The sequence below is a fragment of the Panthera pardus genome, unplaced genomic scaffold (genome assembly GCF_024362965.1).
Source record: "Panthera pardus isolate Hobbes unplaced genomic scaffold, ASM2436296v1 HiC_scaffold_6, whole genome shotgun sequence".
Taxonomy (NCBI): Eukaryota; Metazoa; Chordata; class Mammalia; order Carnivora; family Felidae; genus Panthera; species Panthera pardus.
In genome coordinates this window covers 25,981,648-26,003,499 of record NW_026526991.1, presented here as the reverse complement: position 1 = coordinate 26,003,499, position 21,852 = coordinate 25,981,648, and the positions used below count along the sequence as shown (strand labels likewise).

General features: G+C 43.8%; 1 protein-coding gene across 7 annotated transcripts in view; it reads right to left on the bottom strand.

The window, feature by feature from the left end:
* The window catches only part of TMCC3 (transmembrane and coiled-coil domain family 3), a 289,849-nt gene that overhangs the window by 50,125 nt on the left and 217,872 nt on the right, over nucleotides 1-21,852 (bottom strand). Inside the window, exon 1 of one of the 7 annotated variants that reach the window (XM_019446448.2) lies at nucleotides 3,608-3,794. The exons of the other annotated variants lie outside the window; for them this stretch is intronic. The gene's annotated coding sequence lies outside the window, so the exon portion shown is untranslated. Of the gene's footprint in view, nucleotides 1-3,607; nucleotides 3,795-21,852 lie in introns of those variants that run through there. 7 annotated transcript variants of the gene reach the window in all.

Here is a 21,852-nt window from a genome sequence, read left to right as displayed (position 1 = left end):
TATGACCTAATGATAACCCGGCGGGATTCAAATTTGCAACAGAGACTGATGCCAGTTCGGGGAAATGTTTCGTTCCAGGGCACGCCATCCAAAAAAACACATTCATCTGGTCAGACATTTTCCATACTCTGATTTTTATCTTTCTTGGCATGCTCGACTCTTCTCTAATAAAGTCACAACCCTTTGTTGCCATGGAACCCAATCAGACATGGAGCCTGTTACTATGACTTCCCTGCAAGTCTAAAAAAAGACCCAGTGACCAAAAGAACAGCCCTTTCTTAAAAAAAAGAAGAAAGAAAGAAAGAAAGAAAGAAAGAAAGAAAGAAAGAAAGAAAATGTATTTCCAAGGCAAAGAAGCTCCAAAAAATGACCCAACCCTTTCATACCCATTGAAGTTTAAGATTTTATGCAGGCTAACTTGAACTCTTGAGCCAAAGCTCAGCCAGTGTTTTATAGAAAAATTTTCAGCTGGGTCATTCCATAGAAGACAATTTTATAAATAAGTACCTGGCAAAGAGGGTAACTCTTCTTAGGATTTTTTTTTTTTTTTAATTTCTAGGCAAGCTTCCTGAAATTTGAGTAGCTATTTAGCAAACACATGTCAATCAGCAGCAACCAAACTGCAATATTCATTTCCATCGATACTTAATTTTAGCCAAATGCTCATTATTTCTCTGTGAAGAAAAGATAAGCAAAACAGTACAATCGACCCTGTGGTCGGAGCTGGGCTAAACCTGTAGAGAAAAACATGAGACGAACAGCAGAGCCACTTATGGAAAGTGAATTAACATTTGCTGAGCGCGTACCAGGAGCCAGGCGCTTTTAGGTCACCGTGGGAACGCTGCAGCAGAGGCACTTGGTATCTCTCTCTTACAGATAAGGTACCAAGGCTCGGGGAGCTTAATGGCTTGCTCCAGCTGCGATGCTCGAATAGTGTCTGCCTCCCAAAGCCAAAGCAATTCATTCATTAAACCAACATTTACTTTTGGCCTCACAGGTGCTATGCATTTTGTTAGGCTTCTTGGTTCTTTAGGAGGGAATCTGCAGGCTGTAAAGCTTGTCTGTAAAGAGGACATGGGAGTCTATGTGTAGTGTTCGGGCTGTACCCATTTATACTCCCCACCCTATCTGCCTGGCAGCAGCTAACCCTTGGGAGAATCAGGAGTAAATGCCCCGGCCAATTACATATGATGACAAGGGGCCGGACACCTACTACCATCCCTCAAAAGGCTGGCTGCTGACGAAGCCTCCCCACCTTCAGCTCTGCAGTGGGAAGGACCCTGACGCTCCAGGCGCCTGTTCTTGTGCAGTTTGAGCAAGGAAGTACAAGCCGCACTATACACACTCACAACTATTCTATCCAACACTGGTTTGGGATGATCGGCTTTGACAAATGACTAGTAAAGAAGGAATAAGGAATGGGGGGGGCGCCTGGCTGGCTTAGTTGGAAGAGCACGCAACTCTTGATTTCAGGGTTGTGAGTTCAAGCCCCACGTTGGGAGTAGAGCTTACTTTTCAAGAAGGAATATGTAAAAGTATGGAAGTTAATTTAGAAGTTATATTATTAATTATACCAGCCTTTTCAGCTAGAGATATTTCACTTATTTCCTCATATAATGAACACAACTACTTTGATTAAAAGAAATTTCAAAGGGGCACGCCTGGGAGGCTCAGTCAGCTGAGCATCCGACTCTTGATCTCGGCTCAGGTCATAGTCTCCGGGCCTTAGGATAGAGCCCCGCATCAGGCGCGGCGCTGAGTGTGGAGCCTGCTTCAGATTCTCTCCCTCTGCCCCCTCCCCTATTTGCTCTCGCTCGCAAATGAAATTAAAAAAAAAGAAGAAGAAAGAAAAATGAAATTTCAAAGACCAACACCACAGCACAGAGAGACACCACTTCACACCCACCAGGAAGACTATCATCAGAAGACTGGTTGTAAGCGGCACCGGTGAAGACGTGGAGAAGTCGGAGCCCTCGTGCACTGCCCGTGCCATGTAAACCGGAGCGGCTGCTGGGGAAGAACACTCTGGCGGTTCCTCAAAAGGTCAAGCACAGAACTACCACGTGAGCCAGCAAATCTACGCCTAGGTAGGTACCCGAGAGATAGAAAAGCATATGCCCGTGCAAAAACCTGCACGCACATGTTGACGGCAACACTGATCCTAAGAGCCCGACACTGGAAACAACCAACCCAAATGTGCGTCAGCTGATGAGCGGATAAACAAAATGTATGGTGCAGCCACACCATGGAAGATCATTTCGCAACAGAATGAAACGAAGTGCGGACGGAAGCTACAACACAGACGAACCTTGGAAACTTCATGCCGACTGAAAGAAGGCAGACACAAAAGACCACGTGACATCTGATTCCATTTACAGAAAGTGTCCACAACAGGCAAATCCAGAGAAACAGAAAGTAAATTAGGGCTGGCTTGGCCTGGGGGTTTGGGAGGGAGGAAATGGAAAGTGATTGCTAATGGGTAGAGAGTTTGTTTTGGGGGCAATGAAAATGTTCCGAAATTGATTGTGGTGGTGACTGCACGATTCTGCAATTATACTAAAAAACCATTAAGTCTACACTTTTAAGTGAGTGAACTGTATGGTATGTGAATTATATCTCAACAAGGCTGTTATTTAAAAGAACAAAAAAGAGGAAAAAAAACAACCAGTTTTTTGTCTGTTCTGTTTTTGGTTATCCTATTAAGAAAAAGACCGATGCCTGGGTGGCTCAGTCGGTTAAGTGTCTGACTTCAGCTCAGGTCATGTTCTCATGGTTCATGAGTTCAAGCCCCACGTCAGGCTCTGTGTTGACAGCTCAGAGCCTAGAGTCTGCTTCAGATCCTGTGTCTCCCTCTCTCTGCTCCTCCCCTGCTTGCTCTCAGACCCTCGCACTCTCAAAAATAAACATTAAAATAGAAAAAAGAAAAGAAAATAGCCCAAATGACAAGACCACCTGACAAAACAGCCCAAACAAGATGGCCTGACCTTGGACAAGCCTCTGGGGATTCTCTGTGCCTTATTAAGGAAACAAGGCTCACACCTGCACCAGATGCTCTCTTTGAGGTGGAAAAACCACTTGGATGAAAACCTCTCAGTGTTCAAAAACAGGAGAATCAGACCCCATCTGACCCCCCAGGCCAGGACCTATCCTACTCTAGCCCTTGTCTGATTCTTACCTTCACCCCAGGATCCATTCTTCAACCAACTCCTGAGCACCTGCCAGGTACAAGGCTTGATGCTAGACCATTTTCATAACCTCTAGTTCTAAGCCCACAACCCACAGGGGAGAGAAGTATCATTCTGATTCTACAGGCACAAAACAGACTCAGAAAGATTATGCAGTTGGCCAAGTGGCAGAGAGAGCTTTTGAACTCAGAATCAAAGCCTGGGCTGTTTCTCTTATTCCTACATCAGGGTTTTTCAAACTGGCTCCACAGGCACATTCTTGGAAATTCCACAGGTTTGCTACAGATGATTTTAAATGATGTATTTATTTAGATGGCAAAGAATATTAGTTTAACTGTATTTGGGGGATCCCAGCAATAACCAGCTGCTAACCAAGTACTACCCTGAGGTTCCAAGACCTTCCAGACTTCCACTGGAAGTACACTGGGCCCAGGTATTAATACTTCTTCAGTCAACAGGAAACGTGACGGCTGACTCCAGTTTCCTGGGACCGTACCACAAACTGGGTTACTTAACACAACAGAAACGTATTCTCTCTCAGTTCTGGAAGCCTGAAATCAAGGTGCCAGCAAGGCCATGTTCCTTCTGAAGGTGCTGGGATTAAGGCGTCTCTCCCAGCTTCTGGCGGCCTCATCAGGCATTCCTCGGCCTGTAGACAAATCACACCAATCCTGCCAGTCTTCACATTGTAAGTACTTTCCCTGGGTCTTCACATCATCTTTCTTCTCTGCATGCCTGTCTCCAAATCTCCTCTTTTTGTAAGGACACCAGTCCTACTGGGTTACAGCCCACCCTGATGACCTCTTTTGGACTTCACTACTTCTGTAAAGACCCTATTTCCAAGCAAAGTCACACTCTGAGGTATTGGGAGTTAGGGCTTTTGTAAAGGGCAAACTCACTCCTGTGTCTCCTCTCACAGCTGGTCACCACACAATCCTCCAACACCCGCTGGGTGTCCTATAATTCAGCTCAGTTCTGACACTACCGACAGACAGCATCAGATCACATAGCTGAAGGGTCTGCAGCCCCCTATTTCAGTCACCAATCCTAGTCCAGGTTGTTACCTGTGCTTCTGACCCACCGGCTATAAACTGGAGGTTTCCATGACCCTCTCTCCAGAGTCTATTAATTTGCTAGAGTGGCTCACAGACTCAGGACTACCTGAGTAGTCTTTACTTACTAGACTACCAGTTTATGATCAAAGGATGTATCTCCGGAATAGCCAAATGGAAGATATGCAAAGGTGCACGGAAAGTGTGCAGAGCTTCCATGCCCTCTCTGGGAGCCACTGTCCCTGAATCTCCACGTGGTCATCAATCCAGAAGCTCTCTGAACCACAACCTTCTGGGGTTTTATGGAGGCTTCATTATGAAGGCATTGATAGATTAAACCACCGGCCACTGGCGACTACATCAACCCAGGCCCTCTCCTCTCCTCTCCTCTCCTAGGAAGTGGAAGGTGGGACTGAAAATTCTAATCTTCAAATCAAGGTCTCTATTCTATTCTACCTGTCCCCCCCCCCCACCCTATCCTCAGGGGCTTCCCAAAAGTAACCTAAATAACACAAACTCCAGTGCGGTTGAAAGGGGCTTGTTATATAAATAACAAAAGACACCCATTTCACTTTCATCATTACAATCACTTAAGAAATTCCCAAGGTTTTAGGAGCTTTGTCAGAAATGGAAACAAAGACCAAATATATACCTTTGCCCCTTGAACAACAGGAGTTGGAAGGACCCAGGTCCACTTAAAGGTGGGTTTTTTTTATAGTACAGTACTGTATATGTCTTTTCTCATGATTTTCTTAGTAACTTTTTCTTTTCCCTAGCTTACTTTATTGTTAAGAATACAGTATATAATACACATAATCTACAAAATATGTGTTAATCGACTGTTTAGGTTAGTAGTAACCCATCGACAGTAGGGTACTTGTAGTTTTTTTTTTTTGAGCGGGGGCAATTAAAGTTACGCACAGATTTTCCACTGTGTGAATGGGGGTGTCAGTGCCCCCAACCCTTCATTGTTCAAGGGTCAACTACTTCTTATTATAAATTACAGTATCACAGACTTCAACATATCTTTTTGAGGGGACACAATTCAACCCATAACCCTGACTTTAAATATAAACGATGCAGCATTTCCCGATGAAGGTCAAAGGGGGTCTCACAGTGAAAGGAGGTGTCATACACAGAATTTTTCTAACAGGGAAGTTAACAGACTGAGTCTTCTCCATATTATAGAACAGGCAACAGAAGCATTCTAAACGCAAAAGAAAACCTGTCCTGTACTGATTTAGATTATCTGTGTATTAAGCTAGTGTTCAATTGTTACTATCTTTGTATTTTATGTGCACCTGAAAATTTTCATGCTAAAATGTTAGGAAAAATTTCCTTAGACCGTTGATGAAACCTGCTAATGAGGTCTTTGTTCTTAAATTTTTTTTCTTAACGTTTATTTACTTTTGAGACAGAGACAGACAGAGCATGAATGGGGGAGGGTCAGAGAGAGAGGGAGACACAGAATCTGAAACAGGCTCCAGGCTCTGAGCTGTCAGCACAGAGCCGACGCGGGGCTCGAACTCACAGACTACGAGATTATGACCTGAGCTGAAGTGGATGCTTAAGGGACTGAGCCGCCCACGCGACCCATGAGGTCTTTATTCTTAAAGAACACCTAAGTAAAAACACCAATTAGCATCTCTGAACAAACACTTCTTTATAAGCCAAAAGCAGGGAAAAGATAAATTTTAAAACACAAAGATAAGTGTACATGTCTTCCTAATTAGACTTATTTAAACAACAAATATGGCCAATGCCTTAACTCATCATTTGAGGTCCTTAAACACTGAACTCCAAAAAAAATAAAGTCCCACCATCTGTTGGAACTTACGAACTCAAATATTACACTAATATCTACAGCGTGGTTTGAAGTGTTGGGGTTTGGAGGCAACGGCCAAGAAAGAATTCTTGAGACAGCTTCGGGGCAAAAGGGTGGTTTTATTAAAACACAGGGGACAGGATCTATGGGCAGAAAGAGTTGCATTATAAGTGTGAGGAGTGATTATATAAGATTTTCTATCCTATGGAGGGGAGGGTGACGGGGTCCCAGAAAATTGTAATTGAATCTACAGGTTTCTGGAAAGTTTGGTTATTGACAAGATTGCTTTTTGCTTGTAAATCATTAAGACAGTTGCAAACTGAGGTGCTTGGGTGGCTTAGTCAGTTGAATGTCTGGCTTTGGCTCAGGTCACAAGCCCACGGTTCATGGGTTCAAGCCTTCGTCGGGCTCTGGGCTGACAGCTCAGAGCCTAGAGCCTGTTTCAGATTCTGTGTCTCCCTCTCTGCCCCTCCCCACTCACACTCTGTCTGTCTCTCTCTCAATAATAAAAACATTATAAAAAATTTTTTTAATAATAAAGTTAGTTGCAAACTGATAGAAACACTCAGGTCCCACATGACTGTGATCTCCAAGAGATAACCACAAGTTTTTCCCTTTCCTTTGTTCTTGGGCAGCCAGGAGTGCCTGAGGAATGTTACACAGATCCCACCTGGGGGGAGGGGAGTGGAGGGGGCTGTTAGCTAGCGCTGTGCCTTCAACTTGCCTTCTGCTCCCTCATTATCTATGCATGAAATTCCTTTTTTTTTTTTTTTTGAGAGTGAGTGCACATGAGCAGTGGTGGGAGAGGGAGAAAGAGAATCTTAAGCAGCCTCCACACTCAGAACGGACCCCAATGTGAGGCTCAATCCTACAACCCTGGGATGATGTGACCTGAGCAGAAATCAAGAGTGGGACACTCCATCAACTGAGCCACCCAGGTGCCGCTATGTAAGAATTCTTAACTCATTCTTTTCTTCCTTGCTTCCTTCCATTTCTCTATCCATCCAAACATTTATTGTGCATTTTGTGCCAAGCACAGGAGCCACAGTCCCTGCCCACTTTCTGGTGGGGAGAGAAACAAGTCAACCACAAGTGACTAGAATATAAAGGCTCACGGCAGACTTGGGCACAGGCAGGGGGGCCGGCCCAGTGGGAGATGAGAAAGGGAGTCTGGGAAGACCCTTTCAGTATGTTATCTCAGAAGCCTTCCACACCCTTCTAAGGAAAGAATTCTCTTTCTTTGTTACATGAGGAAATGATCTAAGATGAGCTCACACAGTGTGTAAGAACTCAAAACCCAAAACCCTGGCCCATCCTCCCAGAGCCCTGGGACCACAGTGCCCCTCAGAGCTCTAAGCACACCCTCGGAGGGCAGGGAAAATGCATTTAGAAGACCTGGCCACTCCTCTCCTCACCTCAGCTGCTGCTAGCACCCTCCTCCCAGGCACTGTCACCACTCCCCACCTGTGCCAGCTCATGCCCACCTTTAATCTGGACCCAAGGCAACCTTGCAAAATATAAACTGGCCTCCCACTACCTCTTAGACCTTGTGTCCTCACTCTGCTCCTGCCACAAAGCCTCTGGGATGTGCCTCGCACACAACAGGCATACAACTGTCTCAGGCAGTCTGTACTTGCTGTTCAGGCTCCCTGGATGGCTCTTCCCCTTAGACAGCTGCCCAGCTTACTTCCTCAGATCCTCCCTCACTGACCTCTCTGGGAAGAGCTTTCCTTGAGTTTCCTATTTAAAACTGATTCTTTCTATGGGCCTCCCCAGCCCCCTTTCCTTGGTTTGTCTGTGAACACTTATCACCATTTAACATATTCTATGTTTTCCCTGTTGGTCTGGTCCGTCTACCTGGGCTTATCAGAATATAAGTTTGACGAGGGTGATTTCTGCTTTAGTTCCTGGGACGCCTGGCACGTAGTAGGTGTTCAATACGTATTTGTTGACCTAGACTGAAAGCAGGATGGTTACAAGCATGATTCATGCCCGGGCTGCTTATGCATGGGCTCTCCCACACACCACACTCCCGGCTTGGTGAGAGGCAGTAATGAGACAACTGGGCGGTACGGGGTGGGAAGAAGCCAGCCCAAGGTTTGCAAGGAAACTCTTTGTCTTGTTTTGTTTTTAATGTTTATTTTTGAGAGAGCGAGCAAGTGGTAAAGGGACAGAGAGAGAGGGGAGAGGATCCGAAGGGGGCTCATGCTGACAGCACAGAGCCCAACACGGGGCTCGAACTCACGAACTACAGGATCGTGACCTGAGCTAAAGTCGGAGGCTTAACCCACTGAGCCATCCAGGCGCCCTACAAGGGAACTCATTCTTAAACTCGATGCCACGAAAAGGTGCCTGAGCGACTCCTTCTCCATGCCACAAGCTGTGGAGATACAGGTACCATCAATCTTGATGCTACTGTCCAAGGAAGCACATTAGAACCAGTGGTCCCACAGCTGTCAATCTCAAGGTGTGGTCCAGGGTGACAGGGACTCAGACAAAGAAATGAGGGGAAGTGGAGAGAGGTCTACATTTTTGCCTTCTCTCAAAGTGCAAATCAACAGCAACAAACAAACCTCTGTTAGGGCGCTCGAGAAAGTCCTTGATTTTCCGAGCTGAGCTCTACCTGTTCACAGAAGGGGTATTTTCTTACACTGGCCTTTTGAGCCCTGGGTCTCTGAAAGCTCACCAGAGCTACTAAGAGAAAAGCACAAGGGTTCAATTCTCCAGAAACTTTTGGACAGCAAAGGGTGGACTCTGAACTTGCCTACATGGCGCCTGGCAGGAGTCAGACAGTCTAAGCAACTAAGCATCTGCTGAGTCTACAGGGTGACAGACGATGAAGCAGCAGCCACAACAGGATCGCACAGGGTCAAACGGCAAAAGCAGTCCGAGGACGACAAACGGAATACTCTTCCGTGGGGAGGACTGTGTGCCACAGAATGCACTTCTGCCAGATTCCAAACTCATCCTCATTCTACTCCCCTGTGAAAAATCCTGGCTGTGTGCCGCAGACCGAGTGGGGGGCAGGAGTGGAAATGGGAGTGACACATAATAGTAACAGGAGATCCATAAGCACCTGACTTTGTAAGGTTCTATGTAAGGCACTAGGGTGCCATTCGGCTCTGAAATTCTACGAAAGAACTAAAGTCACTGCAAGGCTGATTCTGAGAAGCAAATAAAACCCCACTGAAAAATGGTACTATAATTTCTCAAGTTTGCGTCAGTCTGTTCTCTTTAGTGAGAAAAAAGGTGACTGGTTTAAGGTTACAAAGGCAATGTTCCACTATAAAAACCTGCTGGTTGCCATGACAATTAATATCTCTGTTCCTCCCTTTCCTGCAGCATCCTTCTTCCATCTGAGTCAAATCAGAGCAGCTCTGTGACGCCCATGATCTAGTGTTTCCTCTGCACAAGGATATCACAGACGTGCATGGACACAAAACATGTACCAAAAGGTTAATCAGAGGTGAACTTAAAAATCTGTCCTCCTCTGCCAATAGTGTCCTACAAACAACTACCAGGGATGCCCCTGCAGCAGGGTGTGAGAAGGGAGGGTGGCCCAGAAAGGCTTAACAGCGGACACCCACTCTTTTCTTCGGGGTAGGCTCTGGGTCAGTCCTTCCCAGAAGGGTCCACGTGAGGCCAGGGCTCCCTAGAGCACCATCATTATTCGTCTGCAGGCTGTCCTCCCCAGCCTGCGCTCTCTGTGAGCACTGCCCACGTCTGATTCACCTCAGGGCCTAGAGGAGCACTGGGTACGAAATGGAGCACTCAGGACAAGAAGGGGGCTTTGGGATAAAGCAGATGCACCTTACATTTTGTGGTAAGATCTGGAGTTTGGGTCTACCCTGCTTCAAACAGGCCCTGTGAGAGAAAAAAGCCAGAGGAGAATTCTAGATCCACGCTCTAGGGTGCAAAGCTTGGGATATCAACAGCACAGCCCTGGTCCTGGTTTCCACCACTGCAGTCATGAGTCTTGACCGCTGAGCCTTCCCCAGATCCAGGGCAAAACAAAGAGAAAATCAGAAAGTTATGGCCAATAACGTGATTTATCGTCTCGTGATAAAGGTTCTCATCACGTAGCTACCTTCAACTGCAAAAATGTTTGCTTTAGAAAAGGTATGAAAATACGGGAAAGCCAGAGGAAAGAAAATAGAGCACCCATCATTTTACTACCCAGAGGTGACCAGTAGTCTGCGCTTGGGTGTCTGTGTCACCATCCCCCTGATGTGGAAGCAGGTCACCTAGTGGTCAGGAACGAAGGCTCTGGAATGCAAACCAAGCTGGGTTCAAGTCCCACACTTCTTGTATGACCCTGCACAAGTCATTTACCTGTTTGGGCTTCCATTCTCCAACCACAGAATGAGGACAACTCCCATTCGGCACTGTCGTAAGAATTGTTTTAACCCGTGTAAAGCCTGTCACGGTGCTGGCAGAACTTACTTATGCTCGCTCTACTAATATCCTATTTGCACATGCCACTCCATCAACAAAAACGACTGTCTTCTGGGCAAATAGTTTGTAAACCCTTTCAATCGACACAAAAGCACAACCCCCTGACATGTCAATACATACACTTCTACAAACTGATGATTTTAATTCTGCAACAAGAGCTTACATGAGACCAGTGGTTCTTCATCTTTTTTACAGGTTACCTGCCACTGACAATCATTCCAAAGAAAGTTGTGGAACTTCTCCCTAAGAAATACGTACAAATATACAAAGACCACAGAGCCTAGGCTAAGACACAGAACGGCGGCCCCGATCTCACGCACGTTTAATTTAATATTCTGAAGTAATGAAACATTCAAAAGGTAACAGGATTACAAATTCATGTACTGTGGAAATGGATGCTCTACACTTTTCATACTGTGGTAGTGACATGAGAAAAACATAAATTCACTCACATGAGAGGCACAGGATTTAAGTCATTTTTCCTCTCTGTTCATACATGCATACTTCAGGACTCCTAAAAATATACTGATTCTACTTATCACTAAAACGGAATAAAGCACTAACACAGGCAATGTGAAAGAATCTTTTTTTTTAAGTTTATTTACTTATTTTTGAAAGACAGAGCAAGTGAGCACAAGCAGGGGAGGGGCAGAGAGAGGGAAACAGAGAATCCCAAGCAGGCTCTGTGCTGTCAGTGCACAGCCCGAGGCGGGGCTCGATCCCACATACCTTGAGATCATGACCTAAACTAAAATCAGGAGTCTGATGTTCAACAGACGGAGCCACCCAAGCACCCTGCCAAAGGAAGGAATCTTAAAAGGATTATCCTTAAGTGAGGGGCGCCTGGGTAGGTCAGTTAAGCATCTGATTGGCTCAGGTCATAATATCACACTTCATGTGTTCGGGCTCCACAATGGGCTCCACGCTGACAGTGCAGAGCCTGTTTGGAATTCTCTCTCTCTCTCTCTCTCTCTCTCTCTCTCTCTCTGCCCCTCCCCTGCTTGTGCTCTCGCTCTCGAAAGAAAGAAAGAAAGAAAGAAAGAAAGAAAGAAAGAAAGAAAGAAAAAAGAAAGCATTATGCTAAGTGAAAGAAGCCACGCTCAGAAAGGCTATATACTGATTCCATTTATAGTGCACTCTGGGAAAAAAAAAAAATCACAAGAATAGAAATCAGACCAATGGCTGCTGGGGCTGGGGAAAGCAGAGATGATGGTCTAAAAGAACAAAAAGGAATTTTCTGGGGTGAGAGAAATATTCTGTATCTTCCCTGGATGGTGATTACAAGACTGTGCTTGTCACAATTCACGCAACTGAACACGTAAAGGGGGAGATTTACTTAACACCCACACAAAATCTAGCATCATTATGAAAATTTCCTGTGAGAAATATTAAAACGGGGCTTTAACAAATCACTCTTATAAGTACAAGTACTTGACAAAGCTACTTAAGAACAGATGGTAAAGTTGAAGATACTCTTTTTCCTCTGCCCCAGTACTGTCACTTCTAAGGTAGCTTCCCCAGAGAGACTCTCCCACAGTATACAGACCTCTGAATCAAGCTACCTGTCCACCATGAGGAGAATGGCTATACACACTTTGGTTTGTTCATAAACTGAAATAATGTGCAGCAGTTAAAAAAAAAAAAAAAAGGGAATGAAACAGGATAAATTTTAAAAACACCATGCTGGGGGGAGCCTGGCTGGCTCAGTCAGAAGAACATGCAACTCTTGATCTTGGGGTGGTGAGTTCGAGTCCCACCATGGGTATAAAGATTACTTAAATAGAACTTCAAAAAAAAAAAAAAAAGGCTAACCCCCCCCCAAAAAAATAAAATAAAAATAGGAAGTGAAAATAAAATAGCAAGTTACAAAAGAGATGTCATGTGTATAAATATTTAATACAAGAAACAATATTACATATTGCTTATGGGTTCATTCCATGCATAAAAGTTTGCAAAGGAATGAAGCACAACAGTGTTAGGTTATGGAGACCGCTGAGGACACTGGAAGGGAGAACCGTATCTGGGGCCGTTTATTTCTTAACAACAAGTGGCAGCAATTGGATGCAAACATGGCAAAATGTTACCATCTGTTAAATCTAGGACACAGGTAGAGGGGCATCATATTTTTAAAATTGTTTCATGTCTGACTCATTTACTAATTAAAAATATATCTGTCTACTATATAACCAGAACTATGTGGTTAATGATTTGATATGGGTTTTCCTCATGCTCAGAACATCCTCCCCTGTGTGGATCTGGTTTACTTTTTAAATACGGCATAAGCTGAGGTTTCTGATGGGCCGTTTCTTTACCTTATAACCTGAGAATCTGATGTCACTGCATTTACTTCCAGAGAACATACCCAAGCAAGCATAAACTTAAGAAAATGAAAATCCACCAAGAATTTAATAAGCTAGCTGCCTCAGACAAACATCCAGGCTCATTTTAGGCTATTGGGTAAATAAACTAAGGAACAAATATTTTATTTCAGTTTTTTTAATGTTTATTTATTTTGAGAGAGACAGCATGAGCAGGGGAAGGTCAGAAAGAAGAGGAGAGAAAGAATCCAAAGCAGGCCCTGCACTGTCAGCATGGAGCCCAACATGGGACTTTATCTTACAAACCTTGAGGTCATGACCTGAGCCGCAATCAAGGGCTGGCCACTTAACCGACTGAGCCATCCAGGCTCTCTGGAACAAATATTTTAAAGAATTATTTACTAACAAAGAAACTGTGATTTCTGAAATGTCCAAGTATCAGAAAAAATCATCTTTGTAGATGGATTTAGAGTCTCTGTCTTTCAACAATATGTGTATTATTTAGCAAATCTGTTACCATTAAAATTACCCCGAATGTACAACAAATTACTTCAAAACGGAAGGTTGAGAAGGTATCAACATTTAAAGATAGCCACGTAAAACAAAACCATTTCATTCATTTCCTATTTGCCCAAAGAAATGAAAGCTCCCAACGTCTGCTGGAGTGGGGCTCAGTTTGCAAAACTGTCCTCAAACAGCAACAAGGCTGAAGAGCTCTCATTCTGACTCTAAGACTTCCTTTAAAAATAAGATCTTATGGGGCACCTGCATGGCTCAGTCCGTTAAGCCTCTGACACTCAATTTTGGCTCAGGTCATGATCTCACAGTTCATGGGTTCAAGCCCTGAAATTAGGCTCTGTTCTAACAGTGTGTGTGTGCACACGCTCTCTCTCAAAACAAATAAAAATAAACTTAAAAAAAAAAATCTTAGGGGCACTTGGTTGGCTCAGTCGATAGAGCATGTGGCTCTTGATCTCAGGGTTGTGAGTTCAAGCCCCATGTTGAGTGAAGAGTTTATTAATAAACAAAAAATAATCTTTTATTTAAAATGTTTAATGTTTATTTATTCTTGAGAGAGAGACAGAGCATGACCAAGGGAGGGGCAGAGAAGGAGACACAGAATCTAAAGCAGGCTCCAGGCTCTGAGCTGTCAGCACAGGGCTCGATGTGGGGCTCAAACCCACAAACCATGAGATTATGACCTGAGCTGAAGTCGGATGCTTAACCATCCGTCTGAGCCACCCAGGTGCTCCAAACAACAAAAAAAAATGTTTAATAAAATAAAAATAAAAATGAGAGCTTAATTTGAGCCCTCAGTAGATAAAAAAACTTTCTTGCCATCAGATCATTGTTAGTCAAATTTCTCAATGGTAGGATTTAATGTGCTCCCACTCACCAAATAACAGAGCATTTCTGAGGGCTGAAAATAGACCAAGATTGGGTAGAAGAGCCTTTGGGGCTTCAAGGTGGTCACAGGACATAAATGAATGAAAGAAGACTCTTGCTTTAGGGCACCTAAGTGGCTCAGTCGTTTATGTGTCCAATTTCGGTTGGGGTCATGATCTCATGGTTCACGAGTTCGGGCCCTACATCAGGCTCACTGCTGTGAGCGCAGAGCCTGCTTTGGACCCTCTGTTCCCCTCTCTCTGCCCCTCCCCTGCTCACTCGCTCTCAAAAATAAACAAACATTAAAAAAAAGAAGAAGAAGATTACCCAACAGATGCCAATTCAGTGAGTAGCTCTAAATTGCTCAGTATAGGAGGTAAACTTTGGCTGGCTTCATACAACAAATATTACTTGGTAATTGCTTAAAGTCAGGAGGCTTTTATAAACATGATGCCTTTCTCAAATGAAAGCACACATGATGAAGGCATATTCATTCCACCATTAATATGCTCTTGGGTCAGGTTATGAAATGGTAAGTGTTAGTTTCTGGACACACACAACAGTTTTAACCTCCTTCCGTGTCATATGTGAAGATGACAAGGCAGGTGAACCTCTCAATAACTAACATATGTGCACAGAACAACCCCTAAATACCTAGTGATATTTAGCAAGCCACAGGGGTAACTTACAAACAAGGATAATCAAGCCAAATAAAGGAACAGCTTGGGGCACCTGGGTGGCTCAGCTGGTTAAACGTCCAACTCTTGGTTTCAGCTCAGGTCACGATCTCAAGGTCCACGATGACAGCGCAGAGCCTGCTTGTGATTCTCTGACTCCCTCTCTCTCTCTCTCTGCCCCTCCCCCGCTCGCTCTCTCAAAACAATAAACTTGGGGCGTCTGGGTGGCTCAGGTCACGATCTCCCGGTTCGTGAGTTCAAGCCCACATCGGGCTCCACATTGATGGCATGAAGCGTGCTTGGGATTCTCTCTCTCTCTCTCTCTCTCTCTCTCTGCCCTTTCCACACACACTCTCTCTCTCTCAAAATAAATAAATAAACTTAAATAAAGAAATAAGCTTTTAAAAAAGCTGGGTACAAACTCTTCTTAAATTCATTATCCTAACATGAGTGACAAATGAACTTAAATGTCCTAGTACAAGGATAGCACGAGGGCACCCGTGTTTACAAAGAGGAGGGCAGGCCCGAAAGAGGCCTGCTGCCCCACAGAGCACGAAGTTGGGCCGAGTCCCTGCCCTTCCATCTCTCCAGCTGGGATGGTCAGCTACAGGTGAGGAGGGCAGCAAAGCCGGTGTAGGAAGCAACAATACACATTCTTCATACTGTAACAGTATGGAGTGGAAGGTCAGGATTCTACAGTAAATAGAACCTGTTGAGAGGCATTATCTAGTTCGAGAGAGAAAGCTGAAAGCAAATGTTTTAAAAAAACAACAAACTTCACCATCTCTTCCCCTCCACCTTTTGGTCTTTCCTTACTACAAATGGCACTAGAATCATGTCTGTTTGAAAGTTTCTTAAATGAATGAGCCAGAGTTTTCAAAATGCTCATTTCCAATCCTGGTTTGAGCAGGGAAGGGGATATCAATCCAGAAAAAATGTACCAAAATTATAAACTTTGATTCACTAGTCTTTTTAAAAAAGTTTTAAAACCCAGAGAAAAAGTAGAAATTTTTAAAAATAAAACTACAGATGTGGACACCAGTATATTTTTAAAGGCAGGTAACTATGCAAAAAATGATAGAGGAATAACTGTCACTTATGTATAGACTTGTTAAAGGGAAAACAAATTCTAAATGGGCCAAAGATTGGGGCACCTGGCTGACACAGCACAGCATGCAACTTTTGATGGTGAGGTCATGAGTCCAAGCCTCATGTTGGGGACAGAGTTTACTTAAATTGTAAAAAATTGGCTAAAGACAAAATTTATAAAAATAATCATAAATAAAATGTCTTAGAATAACACGGTGTTTGGGTTTTTAAAAGAATCTTAAAGGCCACTGTAAGAATGATACAAATCCTACAAGCCCTCAAATTTTTATATTTCTTTATGGCAAGGTCTGGTTAATATTCATTGTTTGCTACATGCTAGGCTCTATGCTCAGCACACACACAATATATTGTTGAAACAGTGTAGTAGGTAGAATCCTAAGATGGTCCCCAAGATTCCCACCTGCTGGTATCCATAACCTATATGATACCCTTCCCTTGTGTGTGAGCAAGACTTGTGACTACGAGGAGGCTTCGCTCCCAAGATTAGGTTACATTATACAGCAAACATGAAAATATTTTGCAGATGTAATTAAGGTTCCTAAGCAGCTGACTTTGGTAAATCAAAAGGTGGATTATCTGGGTATACTTGGCCTAATCAGGTAAACCCTTTAAGAGAGGGTCTAGAGGAAGAGACAAAACGCAAGAGAGTTGTTCCATTGGTCTTGAAAAAACAAACTACCACGTTATGAGAGGGCCAAGTGGCAGGGACGAGTGGGCAGCTTCTGGGGCTGAGGGCCACAGTCTTATAGCTGCAAGGATGTTAATTCAGTAAATAACCAGTGAGACTACGGACTAGACTGCAGTCCTGGCTGACACCTTGATTTTAGCCTGATGGAAGTCTGAGCAGTGGATGCATACAGCAAACACTGAATAAATACGAACCAGACCTTATCATGAACAACGTGGAGGATGCGAATAGGCTGCACCTGCCTTCCTGGTCCACGGAAACTGTGACATGGTCATAGGTTTTTAGGTTGCTAATCTATAGTAATCTGTTACACAATAGTAGAAAATAGAGTCAGGAATGACAAACTGGAGAAGATATGTGGACAAAACAACTTATTTAAGGAGTAAAAATAACTTCTGCAGAACAATTTAAAAAGACTAATAACCCAGTAGATAAATGGCCAGAATTTATTAACAGTTCACAGCCCAATGATGAAATATGTGAAAATATGATCAACCTTTTGTACTAAGTTACATAAGATGTAGCCACTGGGAGAATCTGGGGGAGGGATACATCCCTATACTATTTTTTTGCAACTTCCTGGGGGTCTCTCATTATTCCAAAATAAAAAATGTTTAAATATGACCAACCTAATTTTATCAGGAAAAATATAAATTAAAATGAGCTACCAGTTTTCATGCAGCAGATGGTCGGGATCAAAACATTTTAGAATACACTGTGTCAGAAAGTTTTGAGTTGAGGCATGCTCATACACTGAAGGGTATACAAACTCTTATCAGTTCCATTCACTGCTGTACCCCTAGCTCCTAGCGTGTGACAAAGGAGGTACAGTGTTCAATTCGGCAGTATCATAATTTAAAATACATATACTCTGGGGGGCCTGGGGGGCTCATTCGGTTAAGCATCCAACTTCAGCTCGGGTCATGATCTCAGTTTGTGGGTTCGAGCCCCGCGTTGGGCTCTGTGCTGACAGCTCAGAGTCTGGAACTTGCTGCGGATTCTGTGTCTCCCTCTCTCTCTGCACCTCCCCCGCTCATGCTCTGTCTCTCTCTCTCTCTCAAAAATAAACATTAAAAAAAAATTTTTTTTTAAAATACATACACTCTTTGCTGAGCAATTCCACTTTTAACAATTTAGCCTATGGGCACCTGGGTGGCTCAGTCGGTTAAGTGTCCGACTCTTGATCTCGGCTCAAGTCATGATCTCACAGTTTGTGAGTTCAAGCCCTATGTCAGGCTCTGTGCTGACAGCTCAGAGCCTGGAATCTGTGTCTCCCTCTTTCTCTGCCCCTCCACCACTCACACTCTGTCTCTCTCAAAAAAAAAAAAAAAACAAACATTAAAAAAAAAATTGTTCTAAAGAAAAAAGAATTTAGCTTAACTAATATATTCTTCACATGTGCACAAGGAGCATGTCCAAGGACAGGCAAGGTAGCCTGGAAGCAATGTATGTGTCCTTCAACAAGGTAGTCATATTAAATAGATTATGGAATACCCATAAACTGGAATCCTGTCAGCAATTAAAATAAGGTAGATTGACCTGCACTGATCTGGCTCAAGAGTAGAGTATCTTTTCCAGCTTCTCAAGTCCCATAGTGCAATTGTGCAACATACCCACATTCACGCATTCATTCCATCAGTATTTACAAAGCCCCGACCGCGTACTGAGATCCATGTGTAGATAAAAAGAACACAACCATCCCATGTGAAAGGATGGAGCAGGTGTCCACAGGCACAGAGGGGAGCCATGGGAGTCCACAAAGAAGGATGCCAGAGTTCCAAGGGCTGAGAGCGGAAGAAAGACAAAGATCACATGAGAGACTCTGGGCGGCAGGGGAAGAAACTGACATTCTGTCCTTTTTTTTTTTTTTTTTTTTAATTTTTTTTTTAACGTTTATTTATTTTTGAGACAGAGAGAGACAGAGCATGAATGGGGGAGGGTCAGAGAGAGAGGGAGACACAGAATCTGAAACAGGCTCCGGGCTCCGAGCGGTCAGCACAGAGCCCGATGCGGGGCTTGAACTCACGGACCGCGAGATCGTGACCTGAGCCGAAGTCAGCTGCTTAACCGACTGAGCCACCCAGGCGCCCCGCATTCTGTCCTCTTGAAGGATTTAAAGGAAGGATTCACAAGACACCTTGCCAAGCATACGTTGACGGTTTCAAAACCAAACAAAACCAAAAGGAGTGGTCCAGTTCTGAAGAAGTTATAATCTAGAGACCATCTCTGATGTCAACAGAAGTGTCTTAGAGTATCTCAACTTGAGCGCCTGAGGTAAGCTGAGTCACTCGGGCACACCTGTTCAGCTCATGCCTGAAGATGTGCTAATTCCTATAAAACAGGAGGACTGCGTGAAGTCCTCTTCAACCATGCCGTCTTGTGGGGTGGATTCAAAGGAGACACTTCAGACACTGTCCTCATCGGGAGAAATATTTACAAGTGGCCCTCTCAAGCGTCTGCACCTGCTTCACTCCACCATGTTCCCTGACTAGCTCTGCGCCCAACAGTGAAGAACTGAATCAAAGCAGCAAACTATTAAGCTCCGTTTCTTCAATCTTCCTCTCAGCCTTCTGTGCTTATGGTTGAAGCTTTCAAGCACTTTGCCTGATGCCAATACACAGCCCGAACAGCTCTCACTGAATGGGCCTCATATTTTCAGATAAATTAAAACCTATGCCAACTAGAGAGTCAGTCTCAAATACAGGCCGCCTGTTCCAATTAGTGAGATTAAAATAGTACACCACTGACTATCTGAGATCGAGTTCCACGCCTTCTGGATGATCACAGTATCTTTACAAAGACAGAAAAAAGGGACTTTTGGCCCCAACACAGTTGCACGCACTGGAGTAAATATGCTGAGGTGCTAAAGCAGAGCTCTCACTGAGGGCTTACTTTATTTTTGGACAAGCACTTGTATCAAAATTCCCATGGAAGGCTGCAGCTCAAGGCACCATTTAATTTCCTTACAACAAGCCTACATACACATCTTAATTAAATTCAAGTTTACTTCAGAAAAACAGAGAGCTTAAATTTCATTTCCACCCACTTTCTGTCCTTGCCTGAAATTCCCAGAGTCCTTATTTTCTGACATTCCACTCTTTAGCCTAAGGCCTTCTGTGGCCCCTCAGTTTCTCTCAGGTCGTCAGAAGATGAGACATCTGGCTTGGAACAGGTACGTCTTTCATTTTTCCAACCTCTTCCAAGTATTCCCACCCAGACAAGGCTGCCTTCCAATCACCAGAGTGGGTTTCTGTTCACCTCCAAACACTCAAATTTTCACCAGCCATGAAAAAATATTTCTAAGCATCTTCTAAGTCGTGGGTCTAAAAGAAGTATTTCTAAAAGAATGAGAAGAGATGATACATTAAGACCAGTGTTTTCCAAAAGGATTCTGAATTATTTTAGGTGGCATGAAAAGAAAGCAGTAACACAGAATCACAGTGAGCCAGTAACTTCCTTGAAAACAACCCTCAAGGCCATGCAGGTGATTCATCCAGGAGAAAGTCTCTGTTCAGTGCTAACAGCGCTCTACGAAAGCTCCAGTGTTTGCTAATATTCTTTATCTCAAACTGCAGGCCTTGGGGGCTCAGACAATATTTAGCTAAAACAGGAACACTGCTACTTTAAAAATAAAAAAGTTTGAAGGAGTGAACGGATATGGAAATATTAAGTAAATAATAGCACAGGTGGTACAAAGCTCTGTGTAGGTGTGGGAATGACTGAGGTTTGGGGAACTCTGTGGCAGACAACGAGTGACTCAACGTCAGAACAATAAACGCCGCGATGGGTTTCCTAACACCACTTCTCCTGGTTGTTCACATGCCTGGTAAGTGGAGGGCAGACATTCAGTTTGACTCCATAGTCCCATCTTAACCCTTCACTCATCTTCAAATCCCGAAGTAAACTAAGAAAGTGATGCCGGGGATCAAGAGGAAACAGTGGTTGAGAAAACCTAAGAAGTAAACCACTGGATGTGGGGGGTAAGGGGGGGGGGGGGGGCTGAGGGAGCTCCCAAACATCGGGTTTGGGAATACACTGCACAGGGAAAGTATTATCCAGGTGGGGGGACTTGGGAGAATGAATGAAGTCAGACACGTAGACTTTGAGGTGCCTGTGGAACATCCAAGTAGTAATGTCTTCTATTATGTGAAGCCACACCTTACTTCCTGGCCGTGGAAGGCAGAATGCACATAGTTTCCCTTGGGGGAGGCGCTTCTCTGAGGACGGGCAATGTGCCCGACCGACTCTACCCCTGTCTTCCTCCCAGTGTGGGGGCAGATGATTGTTTCTTTGGCTAAGAACCAGATGATGTTTCTGGTTTGTTTAGGGGCTATGCTGCATGAAAATTACGTATGCTAAAAACACCTGGTGCTGGAAGATGCCCTCAATTAGAGTCTCACAGGAACAGAAAGCTTCAGAGGTCTGCATTCTAAGTTAAATGTGTATATAATGTGCTCCGTGACTTACACATCTGGCACATGTGTTTTCCCCAATATCCTATCCCAACAGCGGAAGGTAAAGACAAAGATGAATTCGTTCTGCAAAACTTCACTTTTGGGGTGGATGGAGGGGAAACAACAATAAAATCAGAAAAGGTAATTTTTAAAAGCAGCGAAACATCTAGTGCAGCTACACAGTCTGATGTATGAAATGTCACACCCTCCTCACCGTAGTCCCACCAAAAATTTCCAGGGGCGCCTAGATGTCTAAGTTGGTTAAGCACCGGACTGTGGCTCAGGTCATGACGTCACGGTTCATGAGTTTGAGCCCCGTATCGGGCTCTGTGTTCAGAGCCTGGAGCCTGCTTTGGATTCTGTGTCTCCCTTTCTCTCTGCCCCTCCCCCGCTCGCTCTCACGCTCTCAAAAATAAATATTTTTAAAAAATGTTTTAATAAAAAAAAATCTACAAGTTCATGAAGATGATGGCCTAACACTAAATCATCCAAATTTTTTTCCACCTAGAAAACTCGCAAAATGTAAAATCTGTTCACCAATTAAATCTCTACTGAAAATAATTCCAAATTTCTCCATCTACTTAAATTTCAAGATATTTATCCCATATAACTTAGCAATTAGCTTGGTATCTAAAAATATTTAAAGCAGTTTTCTATTAAGGAATTCTCTTAAGACAGAGACTGGTATAATGGTTAGTCCTG